At 42.4% G+C, this 26346-nt stretch overlaps 1 protein-coding gene across 1 annotated transcript in view; it reads left to right on the top strand.

The window, feature by feature from the left end:
- The first annotated feature begins 1496 nt into the window (after positions 1-1496).
- The window catches only part of FRMD4B (FERM domain containing 4B), a 144608-nt gene continuing 119758 nt past the window's right edge, over positions 1497-26346 (top strand). The window contains exon 1 of the mRNA XM_062585698.1: positions 1497-1575. The gene's annotated coding sequence lies outside the window, so the exon portion shown is untranslated. The remainder of the gene's footprint in view (positions 1576-26346) is intronic.

Below are 26346 nucleotides of genomic sequence, written 5' to 3' on the forward strand. Positions count from 1 at the left end.
TGAGCAGAAATGAGAAAGGAGAGGAAAGCATGAGGTGACTGAATAGCATTAGTGTGAACGCACTAAGTACCAGGAAAGCATTACTATATTGGATCCCTGCTAAAAGGGAATGTATTCAATATAGCCATGGAATTCTCTGTGAATGTAGATGGAGATGTACACTATGTAAGCAAGCGTTTATTTTTTTGCTTAAAGAAAAACACTGGATAGTTTGGTATTGTAGCCTGTAGCTTAGCTGTGATAAATAGGAAGACTTGGCATTGCAGGAGCTAATAGCTATCATTCAAAATGAAGAAACTCTAAAGAAAAAAAAAATTACTGAGGAAGATATTGTGACAACCTCCCCCCCTTTTAAAACTTCAGTTAAATGAATTGACAAGAACTTGTGAAATGTCTGGGGAGAAAAACCTAGCATATTCCATGACAAAGTGAATTTCCTCACAAAACATGTGCTAAATCATAGCTGCAATTGTTTTTGTGTAACATATAGGATTATATGCTGCTGCTTAGTTTGAATGGAAAGTCTGATTTCTAACATTGTTTGCCAGTACCTACAGTTTATCTGACAGCCCCCAAACAATAGCTAGGCTGTGCTATTCATTACTGTACTTCAGGCAGCCTATTACCATATGGTAATTAGAAGCCTGCATTTGTAATGTAACAGCCTGGATAGTCTTGAACTCATCTTACTCTGTTTCACATAGCCAGGATGACAAAGGGCCCTTATGATCAGATTTAGGTGGATTTGGGCAAATCCAGCTCCCTTCCCATTGTCCTGCAGAAGTCCCCACATATAATCTAAGAAAAAAAAATGTGCCTGTATTACAAATTGGAGTTAGGAGTAAATGAAGAGGGGAAACTTGTGCAGCAGCTCTTGGGGAGCTGAGCGAGGGGACCTGCCTGTGTGGCTGTCGCTTGTCTCTTGGTGGACAGCAGAGTCCTTTGGTCCAGCTCTGGCTGAAGTTGGGGGTGTCTAACTTCGGGCGGAGCGTGTCCCTCCTTCGCGTGGCATCAAAGCTCGGCTCGGATGCTCTGGGAGGAAGAGGAGGAGATTACCTTCACAGAATGCCCGCTCGCAGCGCGCACATGTGTCGATGTCCCTGTAACCTGCGCGTTAATCAACGGCCACAGGGTCCTTCGCACCAGCCGGGGCCTCTCCCCAGCTGCTGGGGCGCCCGGCGGAGGGGGCGGATCTGCCTCCTTCCCGCACCCGGCGGGGCGGCAGAGCTGCCCCCTCGCGCCCCTCGCCCCGCACACCTGGGGAGGGGGCGCAGGTCTGCGCGCCGGGCCGCTCCCGCCCCCGCCCCGCGCGGGCGCCCACCCCGCGCCGCTAGGGCCGGCCCCCGGCTGGACGGCAGCCGCAGCTGCGGCAGGCTGGGCAGCCCGAGCGCGCCCGGCTCGGGGGCGAGGCGAGCGGCTGCGCCGCGGGAGGCGGCGGCGCGATACGCGCCGGGGCGGGGCGGGCCCCGCCGGCAGCCCCCATGTGCTGAGCGGCTCCGAGCGGGCAGAGGCGGCCGCGCTGCTGCTGCTGCTGCCGGCGCGGCGGCGGCGGCGCTGGACGGAGCCCGAGCCAAGGTAACGGCCGCCGGCGGCGCGAGCATTGTTCTCCCGCCCCGCAGCGCGGGGAGCGGCGCGGCCGCCCATTGTCACCCCTCAGCGCGGGGCAGGGCGCGGCGCCGCCGCCGCCTCCCTCCCTGCCGCACCCCGCCCGCCTCAGCCGGGCGCGAGGTGCCGGCGGTTGGGAGGCGCGCGGCCGTGGGGGGCTCGCGCGACGGCGGGGTGTGTGTGGGGGGGGGCGCGGCCGTTGAGGGGGCGCGCGGCCGCCGCGACGGTTGACAGGAGGGCGGGGCCGCTTTTCAAACCTGAGAGGAACGAGGCGGCCGCCGGCCCGTGGCGGCGGCGAGCTGCCGCGGCGCGCGCGCGTGTGTGTGTGCGCGCGGGGTACGCGCCGCAGCCTGCCTCGCCCCTCGCTACCGCGGGGCCGCCGGCCATCGGGGCTTTCTCCCCGGCTCCGCGGGAATCGCTGCGCGGTGGCAAAGCGTGCCCGAGGGGAGGGGAGGGGAGGGCGACGGGCGGCCCTGCAAACGCCGCGAGCTACGGACCTGGCCGGGGAGCGGCGCGCCGCGCGGGGGGGGGAGAGTCCCCTGGGCGGGAGGGACTCATCACTTATTCATAGCGCTCGTCTGCCTGTTTAAGTTCGGTATTATTCATAACGTGCCTTTCTTTTTTTCTTTTTTTTTTTTGTCTGAGTAACGGCTTGCAAAAGAAAGTAAACCTTTGGGAGGGTGTGGAGAGAATTAGATTCAATGCCAAGCGCAATGAAAAAATAAATGACGGTGGTGTTAATGTAATTTCACTCTCGGTTTAGTTGATAATAAATATTTACTCGTTTTCAGACCCTGAATGCCATTTGTTTACTTAAAAGTCTGAGGAATACTCCCACAATAACTTAGTCTGCTGACGGGGATGGGATCCACCAGTACTGTCATGTTGCCTTACTTGAGGCTGGCTTTTCCTGTCCTTTTAGAGAAAGGAGCTTGGCAGCAGTGTATTTACACACATCACGTGTCTCTCCAGGACTGTGAACGCATGTGTTTGAACAGAAATACATGCTTGCAGGACCAAGGCCCCTCGAGCCTACTACACTTCCTTTGCTTTTGTTACACTTGTTTGCCTTCCTGGCTGCTCTTCGCTTCCTCTCCTCTCCTGCAACAGCCTCTTTCCCTGTATTGTTCTCAGCTGGCTTCCTCTCGCCTTTCTCTTCCTCCACCCCTCGTTAGCTGCGGGTTCTCTGTGGACATGCTATTCTGGCACATCTTTTCACTCTCCCAAATCACTCCCTTTTTTTCTCCTGCAGCGTTTTTAAGTTCAAACCTACCTATTTGAGAAAACTGCAGAGTTAAATTGAGATAAACTTCCTTTAGAGCATCCTATGTGGGATGAGATTTCTGATTGATTCTGCAGCAATTTGCATCAGTTTAATTTGAAACCTGTTATTTCAGTTAAACCCATGTACTAAACACCGTGCACTGTACTGTAGTTTAGAAACTAGGCTTTCTAACCCAGACTTCCAATTATTTGTGATGTGAAATAACATAATGCTTTAGCTGTGACCTCACCGTTCTCACTGCTTTCTGTACATGGGACCAGGTCTGTGGCCAAATAAACATAGCTCTGTTGAAGATGGCTGAGGAGTGTTGTATTTGACACACAGGAGGAAAAAAGTTTGAGTGGCAGTAGTGACTGGAGATTGGAATCTAGGGGAAAATCATGTTAGGAGCACATTAGATCAGTGTCTTTGAAATGTTTCAGACTCCGTCTTAAATAGAATCTTGTTTTTTTTTTTGTGTGTGTGTGTGTTAGATCCATTTGAAAATATTCCCTTGTCTCTGTTAGCAGCTACTCTTTCCCCTCCTACCCCCCTCCTGTCTGGGAGAATAGTTTTTCTTTTTAGAGAATTGTTTTATGCACTCTGCCTTTATTTAGAGGGTTTTTTGGGGGTGAGGAGCAAAGAGAAGCTGAGCTTATTCATGTTACTTTCACAGGATTCCCAATAGCAGCAATAAAATAGGTAAGTCTTTAATCAAATTTTACTTGGCTACAACTTGGGAAATCTTTGAGCAACTGCAGGTATGCTGGCTGGAGAGCTGTGTCTGCACACTCAAGAGAATTGCAGTGCTTTAGTTATTCTTGGTTCATATACCTATAGAAAGAAATTATTTTATTTCAGTGTTCAGTTTTTTTATCTTCTTGAAGATGCCTTATTCTTCTTCTGTGGAAGTTAGTAGTACTTTCCTTGAAAAGATTTGTATCTCCTGCAGCTGAGTGGATTTCAAGCTTTGGTCTGTTTTATATAGAGATTAATCTTGCTGATTTCCTTGGTCTTTCATGGATGCAGCTATGTCAGTAGCAAGCTAAAAAAAATATTGTCTGATGTATTGAATATGGCAGAAAACTTACTAAAAATGTGTGCTTCAGTCTATTAGAAATACATGCCTAACCTTACTTGAAAGACAGTGGCTGTATAGAGACTTTTCAATTCACTGACAAGCCCTGGAATCCTATAATTTTGAAAATATTATAAGAGTGAATGAGTTCCAGAGGTCTAACCTGCAGGTGACTGGTTTTGTGGTTTACTATGAGTTTGCTGCTTTTATATTTGCTAAGGTCAGGTGTTTTCTGGCTAGTGAAGTGAAATGAAATTGCTGTGTAATTCCTCAGAATGAAGATTGTGAATTTATCTCAGCTCTGGAAACTGGGAGGTCTTTCCTAGGTCTTGTGCTACAATATTGAAAACAATGTGCCCCCCACCACCACCACATCACCTCTAACTCACTTCCAGTGCGTATTACTTATTTCAGCCTTGTGAATGCATGGAAGTGAAGTGTGCAGAATGAGATGGTGCTAAGACTAATGCTTGTTTTTACTGTGTACTGGCACACATGGTCAACGTTAGGCTTCGTGGGTAGGTGTTGGAGCGGAAAAGGGCATGGTGGATAAGGAATTGCCCTTTTTGTCCATCTTCCCTACAGGGACCAAACAATATGTGGTGTCTGTGTTAAAAAGCACATAGGTGGGAATAGCGCTGGCACGGCTGGATTTAAAGTGTGTGTGTGTTTTCTTAGTGTGCAGCAAGCCTGACAGCCATGCCAGCACTGGGGCCTCTTTTCCCCCCTCTGCCCATAGCAAATGATGTAGGAAACTTGCATCTCTTGTTGATGTCAGTCTAAAGCGGAAAAATTGGTGAGTAGTGCCTGCACATTATCTTTCAGGAGTAGCATAAAAAGCCTTCTGTGAGCATAACTTTCTCCCCTCTATGGGATTGATACAGGCATGGAAGCTCCTTTGTATAGACAAGTCTACCTTTAGTTTCTGGTTAATCACAGCTGCAGAGAGGAAAAGGAGCTCACATGCATAAGCCTACTGCAGAGCTTACATAGTTTTCAAATAGCTTTAGTGTATTTTCTGGATCCTACTTTCTTCTAATGCTCATTAATGTCCACTGGATGGTGGAGGGAGGAAAAGAGGGGAGAAAATACAAGGACCTGGATAAATGCAGTACTCAGGATTTCAAGGACTGTGTTCATCCTTTGTTGCACCTTCCCTTGGTAGCTAGTGGAAATGGTGGGCTAATATAGCAAATGCATTTGGAAGTGGTAGTATGAATTACAGCTCAGGGAACGTTAATGAGATGTCTGAACTTAATTGGTCTTCCCATACCAATTGGCTTTCATGAGTTTGTGTTTTTTTTTTTCCCTGGGATGCAGTGTTTCAACAATAATAAGAATGTAAGGATTAGCAAAAAGGATGGGGAGGAATCATGGTAATTTGGAAAACCTGGTCAAGAAACCTTGATCTTGCTCCCTAGGATGGGTTGACATATGATTTTGGGCAGAGTGAGGTAGCTTAGAACTGGGACCCTGAATATCTGAGTCCCAGTGCGATGAGCAGTTGATTGTTGAGGCACAGACGGCAGTACTCCTGCGCTATCATATAGAGCTGTAGAATCCCAAGGTTAACAGAAACCTGTTATTTAGATGTGTTGTACATGCTAACCAGGAAGACAAGGAGGAACTATAATGATCTCAAAGTCTTAGTTGCTGGGCAGCAACCCAGTCAGGGTGGCTGGCTGAACACTAGGATAAGTAAGGTGCTTAGGCTCCCAAATCCTGGATCTTTTTTCTATGAAGACTTTCATTCTGTTTTTTAAACTAAATTGATTTAAAAAGGGTAGTTTACAGCCAAGTAGGTGCCTATATAGGAGGAGCTGGTGATGACTTTCATAACTGAGGCTTGTCAGGATGTGTGTTTTTTTTTTTTTAACATATCTAGGACAATATTAGAGTTAATGATTGGAGACGTGTCAGTGCTGAGGAGGGTGAAAGAAGCTAAGGCACTCTTCCAGCTCAAATGATTCCTCAATAGTGCTGGTGTGTCCTGCTGCTGCTTCTAGTATGTACTGGTTTCAGGTGTCACGTTCAGCACAAGACCACGCATGGAGTTGGACGGTAATGTCAGGCTCTGTCTTCCTGTCAGTCTGACCAAACCAGGTGGGTACACACAGCCAGCACAGAGGGAGCTGCATGTTGCTAGTGAGTAAGGAACAGTAGAGATTTGCACAGTGAGAACACTCCCTGCCTGGTTTCAGTTGGAGTGCATTTCAGAGCTTTTGGCCACCCCTTCCCAGAGTAGCACAGGGAAGGAATGAATGCATGCTCAGCCCAGGTGAGAATCAAAATTACACCTCTTACTGAGCTCAGATTAACTTGGTATGAGAGTTTGCAGTTCAATCAGACTTAAGACTTCTTTCCTTTCAGATTATAAGCTAAAATCTAAAACATAGCGTGCTCTTTAAGGAGATAATGTTAGATTTTTGATTCATGTTGTGTTTAATAGGAGTACCACAGTGAGATAAATTCATATGTTAAGCAGAAAAAACTTATGTAGTGCATGTGAAGAGTTGCCTGCAAACAACAGTTTTCATAAAGCATCTGAGTTCTTTGTTTATTTTTTCTGACCAGCTGAGGACAGCTGTGGAACACATGTAACCACACGACAGATAAAGAAAGATCAAGCTTTTTAGATCACCACGTCATCATAGGAAGGACTGATTAAAGGGAAGGCATAGGCCTGGCACCTCTGCATTTGTAATCAGACTTCAAATAAACCAGTACATGCCATATGCTACCAGATTGGTCAATACTTAGAACTATTTGCCTGGAATATGATTAAATCAAGAGTTGAGTGCAATAAGTAGGTCGCTGGGCATTACTGATAATGAGTTGCATTCTGTTGTTGTGTACCTTGCCATTTGTATTGTATGGCAATGTTTAGTTATAGCAATAATGCCTTAGCTGGCTTAGAGCATGTATATCTATTTTTTTAAACAGAGTAAACAGTTTGCTTCCAATATAATGATGAAGAGCCAAAGGCAAAACTCCTATTGTTTGATTCCAGCCATTTCAAAGCATTAAGCCTTCCTTGTGCCCCCAGTCGTATAGCATCAGGGCTTTCAATAATTGCTAATGATTCTGTGGTTAAATGGTATAGGTTGTAGAAAGCAGGGCTTTTTGTTTTGCTTTGCTTTTTAAAGCAACTCAACAAACCATCAAAATACAGTTTCTTCAGGATTCTAGTAATTTTTGGAAAATGGACTGCCCCTCAAATACATGCCAACTGTAATTTCAGTTAAATCTTTGTTTTTTTTGCTTAGCCTGTTTACAGGGTTATCTTACAAGTTGTGAAAGTTTTTTTTTTGTTTGTTTATTTGATTTTTTTTTTTACTTGATAGTTTCTTTGGAGACTAAATTGTTCAGTAGTTAGACTATATCTAGGGCAAGCAAGAGTTTTGTTTTTTCAGCAGTTCTCAAAACTTGAGTAGAAAGAACAGGGGAAAATGCTAAAGAAAAAGAAATGCAGTTTTGACTGAATAATTTTGTTGGATATTTGTCAGTTTAACAGACCTTTATGAAAACCAAGAGTCTCAGAGTTGTGTAGGAGTGTTTGAAGACCACATTATGGTCCAGTTACTGTGCAAAAAGAATTGTTTGAGCCACTGCTTTGGTCTTAAGAGCATGCACAAGGTCAGTTATTACAGCTCCAGTGATTGGCAGTGATTAAACTGTCACAGCTTTGTCAAATTGTTATGTGACCATGTCTTTGTAGTAGGACGTAGATATCCAAAACCTTTTCTAATATTTTAAAGAAAACTAGCCCTGCAGTTCTTATACAAACTTTTGAACTATGCGTGGTTCCTGTGGAAAAAATACTGTAGGCTGGTTAATCTCCCACATATATAAATCTCTTTCATACAATTAATCCTTTTTTAGATCCAGTGTAGAGAGAGATGGTTTTAAAAACAAATCCATTTATTTTGTGTTGCATTAAAAGAAAACCCATTTGCTTGAAAGCAGAAACAAAACAAAAGTCCAGACACATTTGTTCTACAAGTTCTCAGTTGTTATTGCTATACAGTGTAAAAATAAGTTTTGATAGATTTAGCCTCTTTCCACAAACACACTGAGAATTAGGTTATTTTCAAGGCTTTTCTATCCTGAAAAAAAGAACTTGTAGCCAATCCAGTGACAAAGGATGTGAAATCTATGATGAGAACTTGACCTTCTTGAAATTAATGGGGGTCTTGAGGCCAGATTTTCACCTGGAGTTTTACTTAAGTATTTCCTTGTAATACTTTATTTGTGTACTTTCAGAGCTGTAGAATTGCAAAATTTTATTGAAATACCAATTCTTCTGTGTACTAGCTTGATTCATGAATGATCTGGTTGATTCTTTCTTTCCTCTCTTAATGAAGCGTAAGACCAGTAGGGAACAGACTCTGAATAGTTGGATTATTTTTAAATAGGTTAAATAGCATCAACAACAGTGAAGTTGTGCATCCTTTTTCCTTGTTTCTCAACAAGTCCTAGAAGGCGTCTGTGGGGAGAGCATTACTTCTCTTGTTTAGAAACAAGTCTGAAAGTAATATAAAACAATTGATGGAGATTTTGGAAAATGTTTTTATTTGAGTCAGCCTGCCCTGGCCCAGAGAAAACAGCAGAGAGGTTGTTGCTTGTAGTCACACTTTGCTGAGTAGTTTCATATGGCAATGCTTGATTTGCTCATTTCTCTGCCAGTTTAAGGCTCAAGTAATGGAGAGTAATGGCTCACCTCTCTCCATCTATGTGGTAGATGTAGTAGAAAGAAGCTGGGTTGTTTTAGAGCAGGAAGCAGTCACATAATGAGGAAGAAGTCCAAAAAGCCAGGAGGAAGAGGAGAGCAATGATGAAGAGTCAGCCTTCTGCTCATGATCGAGCTGGGCACCTGCATGGAAGGTGTCTGCTGTCTGTAATCTAGCTGCGGGCTGAGATCATAACATATCACTGTATGTTACTTGACATAACTCAAGAGGCATCGTAGTACTAACATAGCTAGTATAGTTACTGCATCCGTCTTAACAGTACTGTTTGGAAGTTATGGAAAGCAGATGTACACGTGTTTGGTAGCTATTGTGCAAGAAAGTCTGAATCAAAACAGTGAAGAAAGCGTTTCTCGTACAGAAAAAAAGACTTAAATCTCAAAAGAAAGAAAGAGAGGGAGCTAAGATTACAGGCCTTGACATGGTCTGTCATGCTGTTTGTCCCTGAAGGCAATAGTGCTGAAAAATGTTTATCTGGAGCCCCAGAAACATCTCAAAAGTTAGTCCCCAGTGCACAGAGGTATTTGCAGTAGTATAATGAATCTGGTTATTTCTTTTCTCTGGCAGTAGTAAGACACTTTCTACTCTGTTCTAGTTTAGACATTTATTCCTAGCTTACAAAACCAACTGCAGATCCAGCAGTTTAAGCGTGCTTATCTCTGACTACATTAAATTTGCTCTTGGGTATAATATGAAGGAAGCATCCTTGTCTGCAGGAATGATACCTGAGAGCAGAGCGTATTTAAAAACAAATTTAAAATGACCAAAATTGTAGTAATAGTCTTTCAGTAAAATGACTGCACCACCATGTAAAAACTGTATATGGAGAAAGCAAAACATGGGAATTTTAAAAGGAAGTGCTGCAACATAAGTCTAATTCATACTATATTTTTCACAAAAATTTTGTAATAAAGTAGAACAATTTTTCTTAAAGGATTTGTTCTTCCCCACAACCTCAAGAAAGCTCAGTGGAGAATTAGTAGAATCTAATGTTTTAGCCATTAAAATGTAATTGGCATTTGGGGGAAAAAAAAAACTTTCTAATCATTTCTGCAGTTCAGCCCAATTTTGTAAGGGAGTCAGAAATGGGAAGCTCTGGGAGGTGTCTGTTTGGCAGCCTGGAGGCTGATACATTATCCGGCACAGATGAAAGGTCTGTGTGCTTATCTGACAGTGTTTTTTAATGCCGACCATGTGAGTCTGCCTCTTGGCAAAAGCATAATTCACTTTTCATGTTTTAGTCTTTGCACCTACAAGTCCTGCAAATCATTGTAAGGGTTGGATTTAAGTCTCTGCTGGAAACAAATGAGAGGAATCATTTATTAAGTTTTCAGTGAAACAGAAGCTGAATTGAAGCTGAAATTTAATAAGTAAATGGGTCCTTGTTACTTGAGCCATATAGGGAACACGAGCACTCTTAGTTTGTACAGCTTTTTTTCTAGGCTACAGTGCGAAGCTGATGAGAAACAAATTTATGCTGAGGCTTCCCAAGTTTGTCACTTATATGAAATATTTTTTTTGAGGAGGAGGGAAGGGGAAAACAATGTGCTCTCTCAGATCTGCCTGATAGCAGGCGTGGGCAGTAAAGGGGGAGTGTATGTGCAGTATCTATACCGGGGGTTACTGGTATGATAAAAGATCCTATTTTTTTCTTACAAACCTTGCTTATTTTTGAAAATCTTAGTAACCACTGCATCGGTTTTACTGACTTGTAGCAAGATTTGTCCTTACCTACTACATTGCTTGTTCAATGGTATTTAGGGATGGGAATTTCATGATAGCTCCTTATCAAAGAGGGGTGTAGATGAAAGCCATGTGGCTGTGGTAGGTTTATTAGGGGAGGGAAGTATTTCCAGTGTGTGTGTGTTTGTGTGTGTATATATATAATTTGTATAATTGTATAAAAACTTAAACTGGAGAGAAAGAAACCAAGTAGATCCTACCATGCAATCTGGCATATCAAATTTTGATTTTTTAAAATTGTTTAAATGAAGAGATTTCATGACAAAGGTGTTTGAAGAAATCCTTAGTAAAAGCTGTTTGGTCAGGCTAAACTAATCCCAGCCTTTAACCCTGTTTTAGAGTTTACCTTGATCAAAGGTTGCTTGCTAGCTTGAGATAACTTGACTAACTTGATTCCTTCCACTTTAAATGTCAAGGAGCTGCTTTTAGTAGACTTTTAAAAACTCTTCATCCTCAGCCTGAATTTCTGTATTTCTTTTTTTTTAAGTAGTACTATTAGCTTTGGTGCTTAGTGGCAGAAATGGTTGTTAGCAATGTGTTAATATTTTGTCTTCCAGAAGTCACACCCTGCCACAGCGTCATATGCTTGTTTGGACAAGCTACACTACTTTTCTCTTTCCTGTAAGAGAAATGCTTTCTTTTAAAACTCCCCTTTATTACTTGAATGGAGTCTGAGGTGTGCAGCAGCTGAGATAAGGTATGTTTGTTCAAATACATTTTGAATGTCATCTTCACTCTTGACTAAAACATAGTTGCATGGATCTTAGTGGCACTAGGAATAAGGCTCCCTGTTTTCTGTAACAGTTTTTGTCTATGGCCCTGACTTTAAGTACCGGGTGTGTGGTGGTTCTTTGTGGTAGACTGTCTGGTTTCTCTTGGCACTTCCTCTGCAAAGTTGTAGTTGTTTGTATTGTTTTTATTACTAGCAGTGTTCTGTAATCCTGTCCTCCTAAAATCAAATATGAAAAATGAATATCAAGTAAAAGCTAGCTGTGGGTGGGACTACCTGGAAATAGCTGCTGGAGGAGAAATGGAGGAAACCTGTTAAATGAATCTGAGTGGCAAGCATAGAAATGCTGTAGGGATTAAATTGACAGCAATTTATCATTAGCAAGTTTCATCTAGTGATTCCAGGTAAGTGGAAATTTCATCTTTGAGTCTGTACTAGCAGACCATTGCTGTAATAAGTGCATATAGTCCTGTTGAAAGTAGTTTGGGAACATGTTTAGCATTTTCTTGCAGTTTCTTTACCTCAGTAAAGGAAAATGTTGTTTCCTCCCTTTTCTTTACAACCTGTGTAAAAGCACCAAAATAGGCCTGGGAAATGTGGTGTGTGTTTTCAGCTGAGGCCTGAACTGCAGAAGCAGAAGTGCCAGCTGCTGGGGGTGAGGGATGAGATGCGTTGTCAGCAGAGTCAGGAGGGAGGTCTGTAGCAAGCAACTCCTGTCTTGTCTGAATTTATCAATGCAACTCTTAAGAGTAATAGAGGAGTAATAGTCGCAGGCTTAGACTTATGCTTTGGGGAACCAGAATTTGAATTTTGTTTTCGTTGCCTTTTTTGTGCATGCCAGGAATTTTTACAGTTGCAGTCCGCCTTTTAAAGCAAATTAATAACAGCTTAAAGAGCCCCTAATTGTCTAGTGCTTGGTGTTTGAGGCTGAGTTATAATAGTGGATCTTAAACAGTGGATATACATTAGTGGTGGAGCCCTTAAATTTCTGGAACACCTGGCAAAGGTGTACAGGTGCACATGCAAGGAGGAAGGTAGGAGTCTCATGTGACTTAGTTATGCAACAGTCTTCCACACTTAATTGCAATGAAGTCAGACCTGGCCTTGACATACAAGGGTTTTAGATATGAGCTTTTTTATCCACGTGGTTTTTGTAGCACTACTTTGCACCTGGAGGCTATGCAGAACTGTCAGATGTAATGACAAAAATGAAGATCCCATTTCTTCCTTACAGGAACTCATACTTGGTTCGTTGAAAACAGGAAGGGAAAAAGATGGAACCATTCCTTTCCATTTGAAAAACCATTGGTAGACATAAAGCAGTATCCACTGGTGGTACTGTCAGTTGTGCTGTTGTGTTTTTTCTTGCCATGGCATGTGCTTCCTACTAAAACTTCAACTGCATGTGGTTTTTTTTACACAATAGACTTGAGAGAATAGGGGGGAAATGGAATTTTTGTTTGCTTTTAAAGTTCATACTGCATAGCATGCATGCATTTCTAAAGCATACCATATATGTGCATGCATTGCATTTCATACAAAAGAGTTGTCATTGTTACTTCATCAGGATGCTAAAGATCATACTGTGGTTAACAGATTTTGCTTGCCATTTATCATTTGTGCCTTCTTGCCTTTAAATGCAAAGCTTGTCTGAATAATAGTACCATTCTACATAAAGCATAATTCAAGTAGCAGAAATTTGCAGATGTCATGGGAAGTGCTGCAAAAGTATGTTTGGGGAGCAGGGTGAATTTCTGCCTGAATGTCCCCAGATGTTCCTTTGAGCACTTCTTAGTCCTGAAAACTGGAGTCTTCTAACAGTTGTGACTCTCAAGATTGAGGTGGGGGAGATTTCGGGGTGGCTGTGCCTCTTGAGAGCAGATGGGAGTGGAAATTCCTGCTGTACAGGAAAAGATTTCTGATAATGCTCTAAGTAGTGCTCTTCCCAAAGCAGCCTCATATTTAATGCTTCTGGAAACAAATAAAAGTTTTTTGGAGGAGGAGGCTTTGTTTGACTAGGAAATCTGTAGTAGATGAATCCTAACACCTGTGTGTAGCTTACCTTTTCTCTGGGGCTACTAGAGGTATAAGAGTAGTTTTTGGCAACTATGTCTGTCACCTTAGGCTGTTGAGACTTCTATTTTCAGGCCATGCATCTTGTCCTGTCCCTGCTGTCACTGGCTGTTGTGTGAGCCTTGTCTGGGTCTGTGCTGCTGTGGACTTGTGCATACCACTTGTAAGCTCAGAAGGCCACTGGTTTAGTCCTGATGTTGGTTATTGTGTAGATTTAGTGTTGCCAACCCACTCAAGGAGAGGCTCACCTGGAAGTAGCCCGCCTTTGACCTGAGAAATTCTGTAGCCCTCTGACTAGTATTTGCAACCTATTCCTTCATTTGTGGAGGCTGAGTCAGCTTTGTGAGGCTCATGGTGGTCTTCCACACAGAGTTGACCTCTGGATTTAATCAAGGAGGTGGAAGGTGCTTATGTACAGAAGAAAAATGGTGCAAAGGTTAAAAAAAAAAAAAGGGAAAGAAAAAGAAAAATCTGTTTTTGAGGAGTTGGAAATAGCTGCTTGTGATATTCTGTTATTTTAATGTTTTCTTATGCAAGTGGTTCTGATAACTAGTGTGGTAACTTCTACAATAAATTACCTTTTTTTTTTTTTAAAGCTGCAATTCTGAGTAAATGATGGCTCTTTACAGCATGGACAAGGTCTGCAAGTAAAAATCAAAGCAAGAGAGGATTTGCGTAGGGCAATGCAAAGAAACATAATGGCAAGTATCCGGTGGGTGCAAACATTGAGGCAGGAGCACTAGTCAACATAATGTAACAAGGGATAATAGCACAGAAAGCTGAGAAAACAGGTACAGGCCTGATTTGGATATGCTCCATGTTAAGCAATTCCTCAGATAAGTTTCTGCCAAGCACCAGAAAGCTGGTTTAAAAAACTTAGCAGGAATGTGTACAAGGTAGACTTGTGGCTTTAAAATAGATTAAGCTTGGGACCAGACATACTGAAGGGGATCCATGTGGTTGGATTTTTTGTGACTTCATGCAGTTTCTCAACTTTATCTCATTCCTAGTGACTGACTTGGGGATTAAGATACTAGCCTGTACATGCAACTGTGGCTTTCAGCTGTCTTCTCTTTTACTGTGACTGTTGATTGCTTAAGAAGCATGTGATTGTGCTACATCCTAATGGTCTGGTATTGTGCGTAACGAAGATTGGATGAAGTATGGTGTTTTACCCTAGTGGGAAGAAGAATTCAGAGCCATTTATTGGTGATGCTTTGTGCCCTCCTCTAGCAAAAGAGGTTTTGAAACTTTGACACTTCAGAGTGTAATTATTTCAAGAAAGCATTTGCTATGGAGCTGTGATGTATGTCTAAGGGAAAGCTGGGGCAAGATGGAAGGAACAGTTAAATTCAAACCTACCATCATCAGTAAAAGTTTTCAGAGCTGATATTATAGGGTAGCAACATCATTGTAGCTGAAATATTTGCTCAGGAAATGAGGTGGTGATACAGCTGTAGGAATCTCTGCCTGTAGAAGGATATACATGATTTCTGGAAGGGTTAGAAGTACCCTCATCATTATATCGTGTTCTTAATAGATGAAAGTTAAGCTCAGATACAGTTAGTTTGAACAAAAAACACAGATGCAAGTATTGATTTTTTTTAAGTCTCTTTATCTGAGCATGCCTAACTTGCATGCGGATAGGCAGCTCTGTCTTGCAGGTTAAAGCTGCACTGCGCAGATCTGTGCTTCTTGCTCAGAATGAGCTGTGTGGGGTTTGGTGTGCAGTGCTAACTCTCCCGAAGTGCAGTGTGTAGTGGTGTTAGGGTAGTTTTGCCCTTGACCTTTTCAGGCCACAGGTAAGTCCTCAGCTTGCTGTAACACAGAATGCTGTGAGTTACTTATTGTTATCTGGTAATGCTTTCTCCTTGGACTTCTACATGCCGTTTTATTTGTATTTAAAACTCCAGTACTGAGTGTCTACAATTCTTGCATCTACCATAACTGAGTTGCAAGCTCCTGTCTCTGCAGATACCCCTGTGTGGTCTTAGTGACTTTTGTGTGGCTCTGTGCAAGATCTCTTTTGTAAAGTCATTACATGAGATGTCTGCTGTGGATATAAACATGCTGAGAAAGGGAGTAATACATTAGCAATAGCTTCACTGTCATAAAGCTTAGTTCTTTTATCAACAGGATACCATTAAAAACAAACAAACAAAAAAAAAACAACAAAAAAACACTAGAGCCATAGAGCTTCTGGCATGGTTATAGCAATATCAAATGTTTTTCCCTAATCTAGAACTAAAAAAATGGAATACAGAGTAATGTTACACTGATAGATGCATCTACTGTGAAGGTTTAACAATATTTATTAGTACGCAAGCTATGTCTCGGTGATTTTAGTGAAAACTCAGTAATAGGGGCAGCTCTTCTTCCCAACTCTACTTGTGAGAATAGAATCCAAAGTGTGTGCATGATTTGGGCAGGAATGTGTTGGTATATACCTAAATTTTGAAGGTACTTTGTGGTGGAATGTTTTCAGCATACTCATCATTCCGTTAAAACTGAATGTAAAGTGAGCCTCAAGCAAGTATTTGGAGGGCTGGGGGGGCTCTGTAAGAATGGGATGCCCTGCAAACTTCAGGAAGACCAGTTCATTCTAACGGACCGAGTTGTGCCTTGGCCTTGCTGCAGGCTACATCCCAGGCAACACTGCTGCCTAGGTGGTTAGAAGAAACCTCTTTATTTTGTTCAATATGTGTTTGACTACTTGATGTTCAGAGTGCGATTAGGAGAGATGAATTGCTGCTGAAATTGGTAATAACAAAGTGAATCTGTTTGGCAGTATCTGCCTTATGATCTTCTCTGAGCATGTAAAAGAATCCTTAATTAACTTTTTGCAAGGGTGCAGTTGTGTTTTTTGTGAAGAATACCTTTAGGAAAGTTAGGGCTTGAACTACTGTTGCCTGAGTTACTGTAACCTAGTGAATTGTCATAAATTAGCTCCTAGCTTGTAGTGAATACTGGATTTAAGAAAAAAGAACAGTATTTACTGTGGGATAAAGGGCTGTTACCACTGGCAGCTGACTTAGAAAAGCTTGTTAGAGCCAAGGTAGCACAAATGTGCGTCAAAACATAACCAAAAACACTTTGCGCTTCTACTGTTTTACTTTTTTGCCTCCTACCTGGCATGAGAGACACTTCGATGTTGGTCTGAATTTCTGATGCGCGTCTAACATGCATGGCACAGTTGCAAAGTATCTAGGCTGGTTACTCATGAATATTTTTATCTGATCAAGTATACTGTTGGAACTGGCCCAAGTCAAAACTATTTGAGACCTTCAGTCATTTTGCTTACAACTTCCAAAACTTTAGAACCCACCAAGTTTCAAAGTGGCTGGTAGTTGTATGTATATGCATTGTTGTATCAAATCCAGAGTGAACAGCAGTAAAAAGTGCCTGAGTTTCAACAGAAGAACTGTCAAACTTTACCCAGTGCTGTCATCTGTGCATTGTTGTTTCAGCTGCTGTATCATTTGCATGACTGCATGCAGCAATCAGAAATAGGCTTTTCTATGTAGCTGGTGCTTTAGAAACTAGCCTCAAACAAGCAGCAGTGTGTTAAGCTTGTAGCCCTCTTTATATGGCACTGAGGATTCAGTCCAGAGAGTGTAATTGCTAATTGCTGTAGCAGCAAAATCACATTTCCTGCTCTGATAGTACTCAGTCAAACTATCATCTAACTAGAGTTGTCTTACATTCCTGAAGGTTCCTTATTAAGTCAGAGGTGGAAAAAGGAGATTATTGTAAAGCAACAGATAATTAAATACTGATCTCAACTAAATTCATGTTGTTCCTAAAGAAAGTCTTGACAGACCATTTTATCAGCTGCTAGAGTAATTGGAGAAGGGGCTTTCCTTCAGTTAGAATTACACTGTCTTTCAGCCAGGGTTGCTTTAGTTTTGTCTCCAAGTTTGATAAGCCTGTTTCCTAATCAGGATGGAGTTAGCCCTTGGCTGGAAAGGGCAAACGGAGATTGCCGCCAGAAGCTTAAGTACTGTATTCTCATGTGTTTAATCTGCATTTCTGATAACCCACAGAAAACTAAAGGCATTGGATAATTTGAGAGGATGATTTGAGGGCAAGTAAGCAAGTTTGAGAGAGCAAAGGCAGGGGAGGGTCAGGAGCTCTGAAGTGAATGTTCTACCATCTGTGCTGATACAAGTTTATGGGAGGGCTTACAGATAACTAGTGGATTGTGCACGAGTAGGTCTTGTACATGTTCATCGTTTTGATGATGTGATAAAGAGCTTCAAGCAGGATGTGAAAAAACTAGATATGTGCTTACCTATGAAATACGGTCATTCCCAGGTGCTGCTGGTGCTTAGATGGCCAAATGCTGGTGCAAAGATTGAGGTGACTTTATCTGTTGGGTAGAACTGAGAAAGGATTTCTTCTAAAGAAATCATCCCAAACCAGGGTACTTTTCCCTAGATAATAAAACCACAGGGTTTATTTGAATGAGAAGCAGCAAGTGTATTACCTTTGTACAGTTGCCTGGAAGGCCTAATTTGTAACACTTGCACACTGTTAACATTCGCATTGAAAAACCAAACCTACCATGGCCGCCTTATTATCCCAGTTTGGTTCTGATCTGTATTCTTGAGTAGAACAAAAATAGTATGTGAGAAGGAGTAGGAAAGGGGAGCTCTTCAACTTGCAGATGGAGAAGCTTTTTTGAGGTGTCAGTCCAGAAAACAGGTGGTGTTCTGCAAAATTGCTACACAGGCTGTGCTTTTAGAATAGCTTAGGCACCTCCCAGGATCTTTCCTATGCGAGTTATTTGGGATTAATCATGTTTTGGGTGGGAAGGGCTAGTTTAAACAACAGCTGGAGAGAGAGGAGGAAGACAGTGAGACATTGGGGAGAAATACTTATAAAGAAAGAAAAGTTGTTACCATAAAGCTGGACATTTTTCTTAAAATGCAAACATACATTCACATTTCTGCTGCATAAACTTTCTCTTCTGCTGCTGCTTCTGACTTTTTTTTTTTTAACAAGCAAACCTGTATTCATAGAATTATAGAATCAGTAAGGTTGGCAGGGACCTCTGGAGATCATCTAGTCCAACCTCCATGCTCAGCAGGCTCACCCAGAGCATGGTAGACAGGGTTGCATCCAGGCGGACCTTGAAGATCTCCAGAGGAGGAAACTCCATAACCTCTCTAGGCAACCTGGTCCAGTGCTCCGTCACTCTCACAGGGAAGAAATTCCCCCTAATGTTCAGGTGGAACTTCCTGTGCTTCAACTTCTGCCCATTGCCTCTTGTCCTGTCACATGGGACAGCTGTCCCCGTCCCCTTGACACCCTCCCTTCAGGTACTTCGACACATTGATGAGATCCCCTCTCAGTCTTCTCTTCCCCAGGCAGAAGAAGCCCAGCTCTCGCAGCCATTCCTCATAGGGCAGGTGCTCCAGCCCTCTGATCATCTTGGTAACCCTATGCTGGACTCTCTCCGGTAGCTCCATGTCTCTCTTGTACTGATTCCTCACATAGCCATTATGTTAGGAAGAATACTATATCTGAGCTTGCCTTTCTTGTGTCCCTTCTTGAAGGGAGGGTGTCAAGGAGATGGGGACAAACTCTTTTCAGTTGCCCCGTGTGACAAGACAAGAGGCAATGGGCAGAAATTGAAGCACAGGAAGTTCCACCTGAATGTGAGGGGGAATTTCTTTGCTGTGAGAGTGACGGAGCACTGGGACAAGTTGCCCAGAGAGGTTGTGGAGTCCCCTTCTCTGGAGATCTTTAAGGCCTGCCTGGATGCAACCCTGTCTAACATGCTCTAGGTGACCCTGCTTGATCAGGGAGGTTGGACTAGATGATCTCCAGAGGTCTCTTCCAACCCTACTGATTCTATGATTCTTTTGCCTGCTTAGAATGAAAATAGCAAGATTATAAATTCTGGAGAAAAGATGTTGCCAGGAAGTACAGCATGTGACCTTTCATTTCAGCAGACTTGGAGATAGCGGCTATAATAACTGGTTGACAAGTGGTGTCTTGCTTTTCCTTACAGATCCCCTTGCTCTCAGAAAAGGGCCTTTGGATTCCTAGCACTGTTACCTGACTGCAGGGAGAAGGCAGCCATGTGAGATGGGTGTAGCTCCCAGGATTGGAGTGCTGTAAAACTGAAGGTTGGCACAGATCAGTGCTGTGCAAAATGAATGCAAATAGCTGGGGAGAATGAGAAGGAGGAGTTCCTGTGCTGATATTAAAACAGCAGGTAGATAGACTTGTCTAGTGCTGGTCTGTAGTTGCTCTTAAGTGGGTGGGTAGAGAGAAAACAGCAAATTTCCAAAGCCTTTCTATTCCTGCTTCACATAGGATACCTGAAAGGCTGACCTAGTAGTCTTGGTTTGTACCCTCCAAAAGGGGAAGATATAAATGTAGACTTTAAGCTAGGATTAAACCGCAGAATTTCTTACTAAAAAGAGTCTTTTCCACAACCTGAGCTTAAAAGCAGCTTCTGTGGACAGTTAGAGCGCTGCCAATGGGAGGTGTTTTGGTGAGGATTCATGACGTATTTGCTCAGTGTGGTCTGCACACTTGTGTGCTGTAGCTTGCCTAGCATATAGGAATAACTATGCCTGCTCTCCAGGGATTTTCATAAACATAACTGTTTGTTAATGCAGTTGTGATGATTGCACAAGAGACCGTATACAAGGAGACTGTATACAGACTGTTCTGATGTCCCTCTGTATCTGAAAGTTGATTGTTAGGTGCCCAATAGTGTTAAATGGAGCAAGAACCCTTCCATTCTGAGGGTAACTATTCCTTATTTAAAATCAGTGTGGGCACTTTCAAAAAAGAAACACCAAATCATAGTGTTTAAACTACTGCTGTGCCACCAAGTGTAGAACCAAACATGCACATACACAATTAGTTGATATTTTTATCTAGCTGTGCATTTACATAGTGTGGAAGTTCATAGCAGTGAAATGGGAAAGCACGTAGGTATGATGCTCCCAGGGAGGTCTCCACCAGTGGAAGGAACAAGAACAATACCCTGCTTGTATTTCTTAAGCTGTTGACAGGAAAGAGCAGCAAGGTCACTGGTATCCCCTAAATGACTTGATTTTGAGACCAATTGTGGCGCATGTTCTTCCTGTGTCAGGGTCTGTGAAGAGCAGGTCAGCTGGCTGGTGTCTCTGAGCCCTTCTCGGAGGCTCTGGTCTTGGAGCAGTGCCTGGGGTGTGTATGTGTTTAGGGTAGTGCAGGGAAGGGGAAGGGGGCTCTGGAGATGTAGAGCAGGTCCAAAAGAAAAGCATTTAATAGCCTTTTTCATTTATGAGAGGGCAGGGAATAGAAACTGCAGACAAACCTTGGAATAGGTGTGTCTTTTAAGGGGCTGGATATGTTTTTTTTTGAGAAAAATTTAACTGTTGCTGCTCTGATTGTTGTTGTTGTGCGGGTCTTTTGCCCTGGTAGGTAGGTAAGTCACCACAATAAGAAGCCAAGTTATGCTACAGCTCTATACATAGAGCATGCCCTTTGCAAAGATTTTTATTTTTCTCTTTGTGAAGGGGTCTTGTATTTGTGAGAGCCCTTTGTGGGGTGCTGATGGGCTTGCCTGGACTGTCTATTAAACATCCGTTGTCACAGCGTCCTCTCTTCAGAGTGATATGTAGTGCATCTTCAGTAATGGTGATTGGTCTCATACTTTTCTTGGCCCTGCAGCGAGAGAAACAGTAAACTATTTCACAAGTCACACTAAAGCAAAGATGTGACATTTAGTGTGCCGTCAAGGGGAGTAAGTGTCTAGAGGCAATCTGTTGCAAGGATCCCTACTGCCCTCACCACCAGCTTGGCACATGCCTTGGGGAAGTGACTGTGCTGCCCCAGGAAGCTCTTGGTCCCTGTTTTATTGGACCTGGTTAACAGCAGTGTTGGGATTCTGCTACTGTTTTCTCATTCTACTTAATAGATGCTTGTGGGCATCTAATAATCAAACCTAAAATGAAACATATAAGAAGACAATGTTGCAAGCAGGAGATGTATGAGCTTTCAGCTGCGTCTGTGTGGGATCCACATCTCTAGGGATGTACCTTCATAAATGCCATATTTGTTGATGGCACAACAGAGACCTCATTACAGACTTGTTCTGTTGCAGCTGTGCTATCTTGTATAGGCCAACCATAATTTTGGGGTTCCCAGGAGACTATATTGTGTGTAATCATATTTGTGCATGTGTATTGTTATCCATGCAAGCTAAAATGAAGAATTCCCGTTTTTCTTTTTGTTCTTTATCACATACTGCCATGCCTGTCCCTTCCCCCCCCCCCATTCCTTTGCCAGTAGCTGTGGGTCTTTTTACTTCAAATTTCTTTCCTCTCTAATTTGATGTGTTCTATTCATAAACTATAAAGGGTGCCTTTTTCTGGGTCAAACCTGGGGAAGTCAGCAGGATTTATACATTTACTCATTTTATCTGCATGTCTCAATTTGAGAAGTCTTCTAACTTCCCCTCCAAAACTACTTTTTAAAAAACATGCAACAATTCCCTGCAGAAAAGTGGTTTTAAATAGGAACCCTGTAGGAGCTCCTAAACCTCTAAAGCTTAATGCTACCAAAGAGTGTGAGGTAAGTGGGGGGAAATCTCCATGTTACATCTCAGTGAAAGCAGAGTCCCTTTGAGTATCTCTAATGTGATGTGATGGATGAGGACCTTGCAAAATAGACATTTGGACTTTTTTTTTTTAAAGGACTTCCTTCCACTGAGCAATTGTTGACAGTAATACAGAAAAGCAAAGCAGTGAATGAGCTCTATTCTTGTTTCCCTTCTAACAGAAGAATGGAATAAAAATTATTTTTGATTTCTTCTGCTGTATTTCTTACTGATTCTGAGATTACTGGGGAAATATTTTAAATATTTGTCAGCAGATGTAAAGCTTGACTGTAGTTATTTTGTTGCGTCTATGCAGAGTAACTGCTTTGATTTGAGAAGCCTCTCAGGGTAGAAAATGGAGCTGCTGAGACTGGAATCTCGCCATTGAAGTGAATCTCGCCTGGACTTAAGGAGGATAATATCGCAATGCAAGTTTGTTGCATTAGCTTAATTATGTGGCATGCAGTTGAAAATAAATTCAAGCTATGTTTCAATTTCTGCTTTCCTTACTTTTTAATCAATACCTTTACTTTGGACCTCTGCAATGGCATTTTTACTGAGCTGTGTTACAGGTGGAGCAACATCAGGCCAGGGCCCATTGGGGATAGGCAGTTATCTTCAGGTTAACCAGCTATGAATCTGAGCTGGCGACATGTGAACAGGCTTGCAACTTATTGACTTAGTAGCAGGAACCAAGAAATTGGCAGGAAAAGAGCACTAGATTTGAACTAGTGGTAGAAATCTTATAAACTGTACTTCTGTGTACATACTGGGTTGCTACATGTATCCACAGCTCTGCGGGGTTGAGTGTACACAGTTAAGATCTTGGATTATGGTTCACCCTGGAATCAGCATAGTGCATCTTAAATAACCATTTTGTAGTTAAAATGAGTTTAACTTCAAGACGGTCAGGGTTTTGTTTCCAATTTCACCTTTTCTTGGAATAATTTGAATGTCTATTTGTTCACTTTGATCTGTTTATTTTTGGTAGTAATCCTATCATAGTACTATTTAAAGTATTTTATTTTTCCCCTTCTTTTTTCAGAGGAGAGGGAAGAATCCCCCGAAATCCCCCAGAAATGAGTCTGTGCATAGCCGTTATAAACTTTATTTTTTGACTCAGAAATATACCTTCAAATAATCAGAGTAACCAGTGTGTTTAGTCTTTGATTCCTGGGTTCTTTTGAGGAAAGGAATGATGTATAAATTAACTTTTTATAGGATCACTAGTATTTATTGGGAGAGCTGGTGTGCTTAAGCACACCATTTCAAGCAAAGAAGAAGCCAAATATGCTTTTAAGCTGGTGGAAAGATCAGAGTTCTCCAGAATGTGTTAAAAGTATCACTGCTAATGATGAGGCAATACATCTAGACTAGGCAGTGCCATGGCTTGGTACCTCCTTGCCTTGGTTATTCTAACTGCATCCCACGCTTCCTTGTAGAAGTTAGCTGAAAATAAACAATTTGAACCTTTGTGTCATGTCCTGGAGAGCATGATAGGTGCTCGGTTTTCTAAACTGTTCAGCCTAGTGCTACATAAAAACAATCACTTGTAGCATATTTACATAGTGTACTGTAACAAGACATCTACAAAATTGAAAGTGATTTTCTCAGCTGCAGTGAGCCACTTTTTTTCTGCTGTAAATAATAAACCCATTTTTTGCATCAAGAGTAGTCCCTTCTGGGAGTACCGATCAAGGCCATTCCTAGGGTTTTGGAGCTTTTAACGTGTTTTACAGTTGGGCGGCTTTGTCTGTTGTGTTGGTCCTCAAACTGGCTCCAGCAGTTCCAGCAAACCGCTAATAGCAAAACTGCTAATGTTGCCCAAATCTAGTGCAACAGAGGCATTTTGTAAAGCTGTAGTGCAATCAGTTAGTATTAGGGTTAATGTTAGGGGTAACTTTGGGCTATAGGTATTAAAGGAACCTGTGGGCAACTTCCCATGCATCACTTCTAACCTTGCTTCTGTAGTGGGATAGGAAAGGGTGCAATGATTTTAAGAAATACCCTTGATTTTCCTGTGCTGGTGTTTTTTACCATTTTAGCTTTTGAAAGGATTATTATATAATAGTTGAATCATTGGCCTGTGAGGATTAATTGAAGTTTGTAGAACAATTTGTGATCTTTTGCTAAAAATGTAATTGTTTTCTAATTATTGTAAAAATGTAACTGGTGTTGACTCTGAATGCAGTAAGGCTTCTGCCAGGTTCTCTTGATTCTTTTCTGAAGTTAATTTACATTTTAGGAGCATTCTATTATACTGGGTGTCATGTGGGTGGAAAGACTTTCTATTCTGACTGGTGTTGCATTGGTTTGAGAAATTAGAAGTGTTTGAAGGTGCAGCAATCTTAAATGCAGTTCTTCCTGCAGGAGAGATGGTATGTTGCAGGGCAGCTGCTGTTGCCACAGGGCAGCTTGTACTCTGATTAAATTCCAAGCAGATGTAAGGCTTGCATGTGAAACAGTATCAAAAGAGCAGCAGCTATCTGGGCTGCAGTGGGTACAGCGATACCTGGATGGACCTGCAAGCAACTGAAAGCTTTTTAAACAACAGAAAGATTTTTGTTTTCGTTCAAATTGGAGAGTTGAAAATTGAACTGACATACAGTGATTACGTGTTCAGCGAGCAAAGGTCTGAATGAGGAGGAACAGTTTCTCTTGTATATTGTTAATGATCTCAAACTGTGAACAATACTTTCATAACTTTTTATTTTGGTCTTGCAGAAAGTGACCTAACTGCTTTAGCGCGTCGGTATGTCAAAGTTATAAGGCAAACTGGGATGGACGCCTGCTAATGTTCTTCCTGCTTTTCTCAAGCGCTCTTCTGAGTTGTGCCGTCACTTATGGCAGCTGCCTAGACTTAGCAAAAAGCTTACTGTTCTAGATAGTGTTCGAGGGGCATCTGCCTTTATGTAAAGGTGAAAAGTCTAGCTCTAAAACAAACATTTACCCTGGGAAGACTGAGGAAAACATTTTGCGTTAGTTGTAGTTGGCTTGAGTTAAAACCAGATTTATTTAGCGCTCAAGGTTGACATTACTAACTGATACTTCCTTAATTCATAGAATGTAGGGAGAAAAATACTCCCTGGAGTGAAGCAAGTGCCTCCTCCAGAGAAGCTGATAGTAACCTCCTGTCCTGTGTCAGCCTGGCTGAAGGCTGATCCCTAGATCCTAGTGTGGGCTTCCTGCCTGCCCAGCTGGGTTTGGAGAAACCTATACTTGACATTATGAGTTAGAGCCTCAGATGGTGTAAATGAATGAAGTGCTAGTGGGTTAAAGCAGTTGTTTTGTGTCACCTGGGGGTCTCGGGGGTTGTTATTTATGGAATGCAGAGATCTGAGGCCCATGGGAATGACTCTTGTTCCAGATTACGTGGCTGCTCGTGTCAGTAACTTGGCCTAGAAGGAAAAGATACCTGTGAGACTGTCCATGGCAAAAAAACCCTGTTCTCTTGTCACCCTGATCTAGTGATATCACTTTGTGTTGAAGCACGAATTGTAATTATTGGTGTTATTTGAGTCTGTTTCTGCAGTTAGCTGAGTGTTGAGGAGGGCTTGCTACCACCTGGTACCAGAGCCAGAAGCAGACAAGTCTGCCACCAGCTATGGTTCAGCTGCTCTGAAATTGGTGCTAGTGAGAAGAGCTCTCTGGGTCTTGACATGCAAATGGGGTACAAACATCTTACTCTGCCTCACATGTGAAAAGCCAGAGGCACAAACCTAGTTCAGTGTTTCCTTATTCTTCCACCCAGCAGAGGCATTAAGTGGCCTGCGTAGATACTGTGCTGTCCGAGGGGCTGTTCGGCTGCGTGCGGATCCCCGTCCCTTTGCGCCGGTGAGTAGGAGTGGCTTTGTCTTGGGCACAGCGTGCTGGCCGCCTGCAGTGAGGCGCTGCGGCATCTGTGTTAGCCTTTTCGAAGGACTGTCCTGACCCTGCTGCGCTAACCCTGCCCCATGGGGCAAAACACTGAACCAAAGATCTCCCTTGGAGAATTTCCTGCACCCCAGGGGCACCCATGCTGCACAGAGCTGTAGGCCGGTGCTGTCCTTGCTCATGCCAGTGGATACCATCACTTTCACTGTTCTTGTTTTAATTTATTCTCCGATGTGAGCCCTGGGCTTTAAATGCTTGCAAGCAGGGTGGGCTGAGTTTTGGTCTGAAGCTTGTGATGTGACTGTTATGAGTGTGATGGTAGGCTTTGTGTTCCTACCAACACTAGGTGGGTTTAAAACAAATGAGGGAAATAAAAGTGGAAGAGCTTTTTACTTAAAGAATCTGGCATCTATTCCAGGTCTATAAACAGATTTATCAAATTCATAAGTGTTTTAATTTAAGGCAAGGTCCATAAAATACTGCAAATCAGATTTTCTGTTACAGCCTTGAAATCAAAGTGAAGCCAAAAATCAGAGAACCAAATTAATCATCTTTGAGTTAAATCTTGCAAGTAATACTATATAAACACTTTAGATCCAAGGGGGATTATAGCCAAATATTGAGCTG

This window comes from Rhea pennata, chromosome 12 (assembly GCF_028389875.1).
Source record: "Rhea pennata isolate bPtePen1 chromosome 12, bPtePen1.pri, whole genome shotgun sequence".
NCBI classification, from domain to species: domain Eukaryota; kingdom Metazoa; phylum Chordata; class Aves; order Rheiformes; family Rheidae; genus Rhea; species Rhea pennata.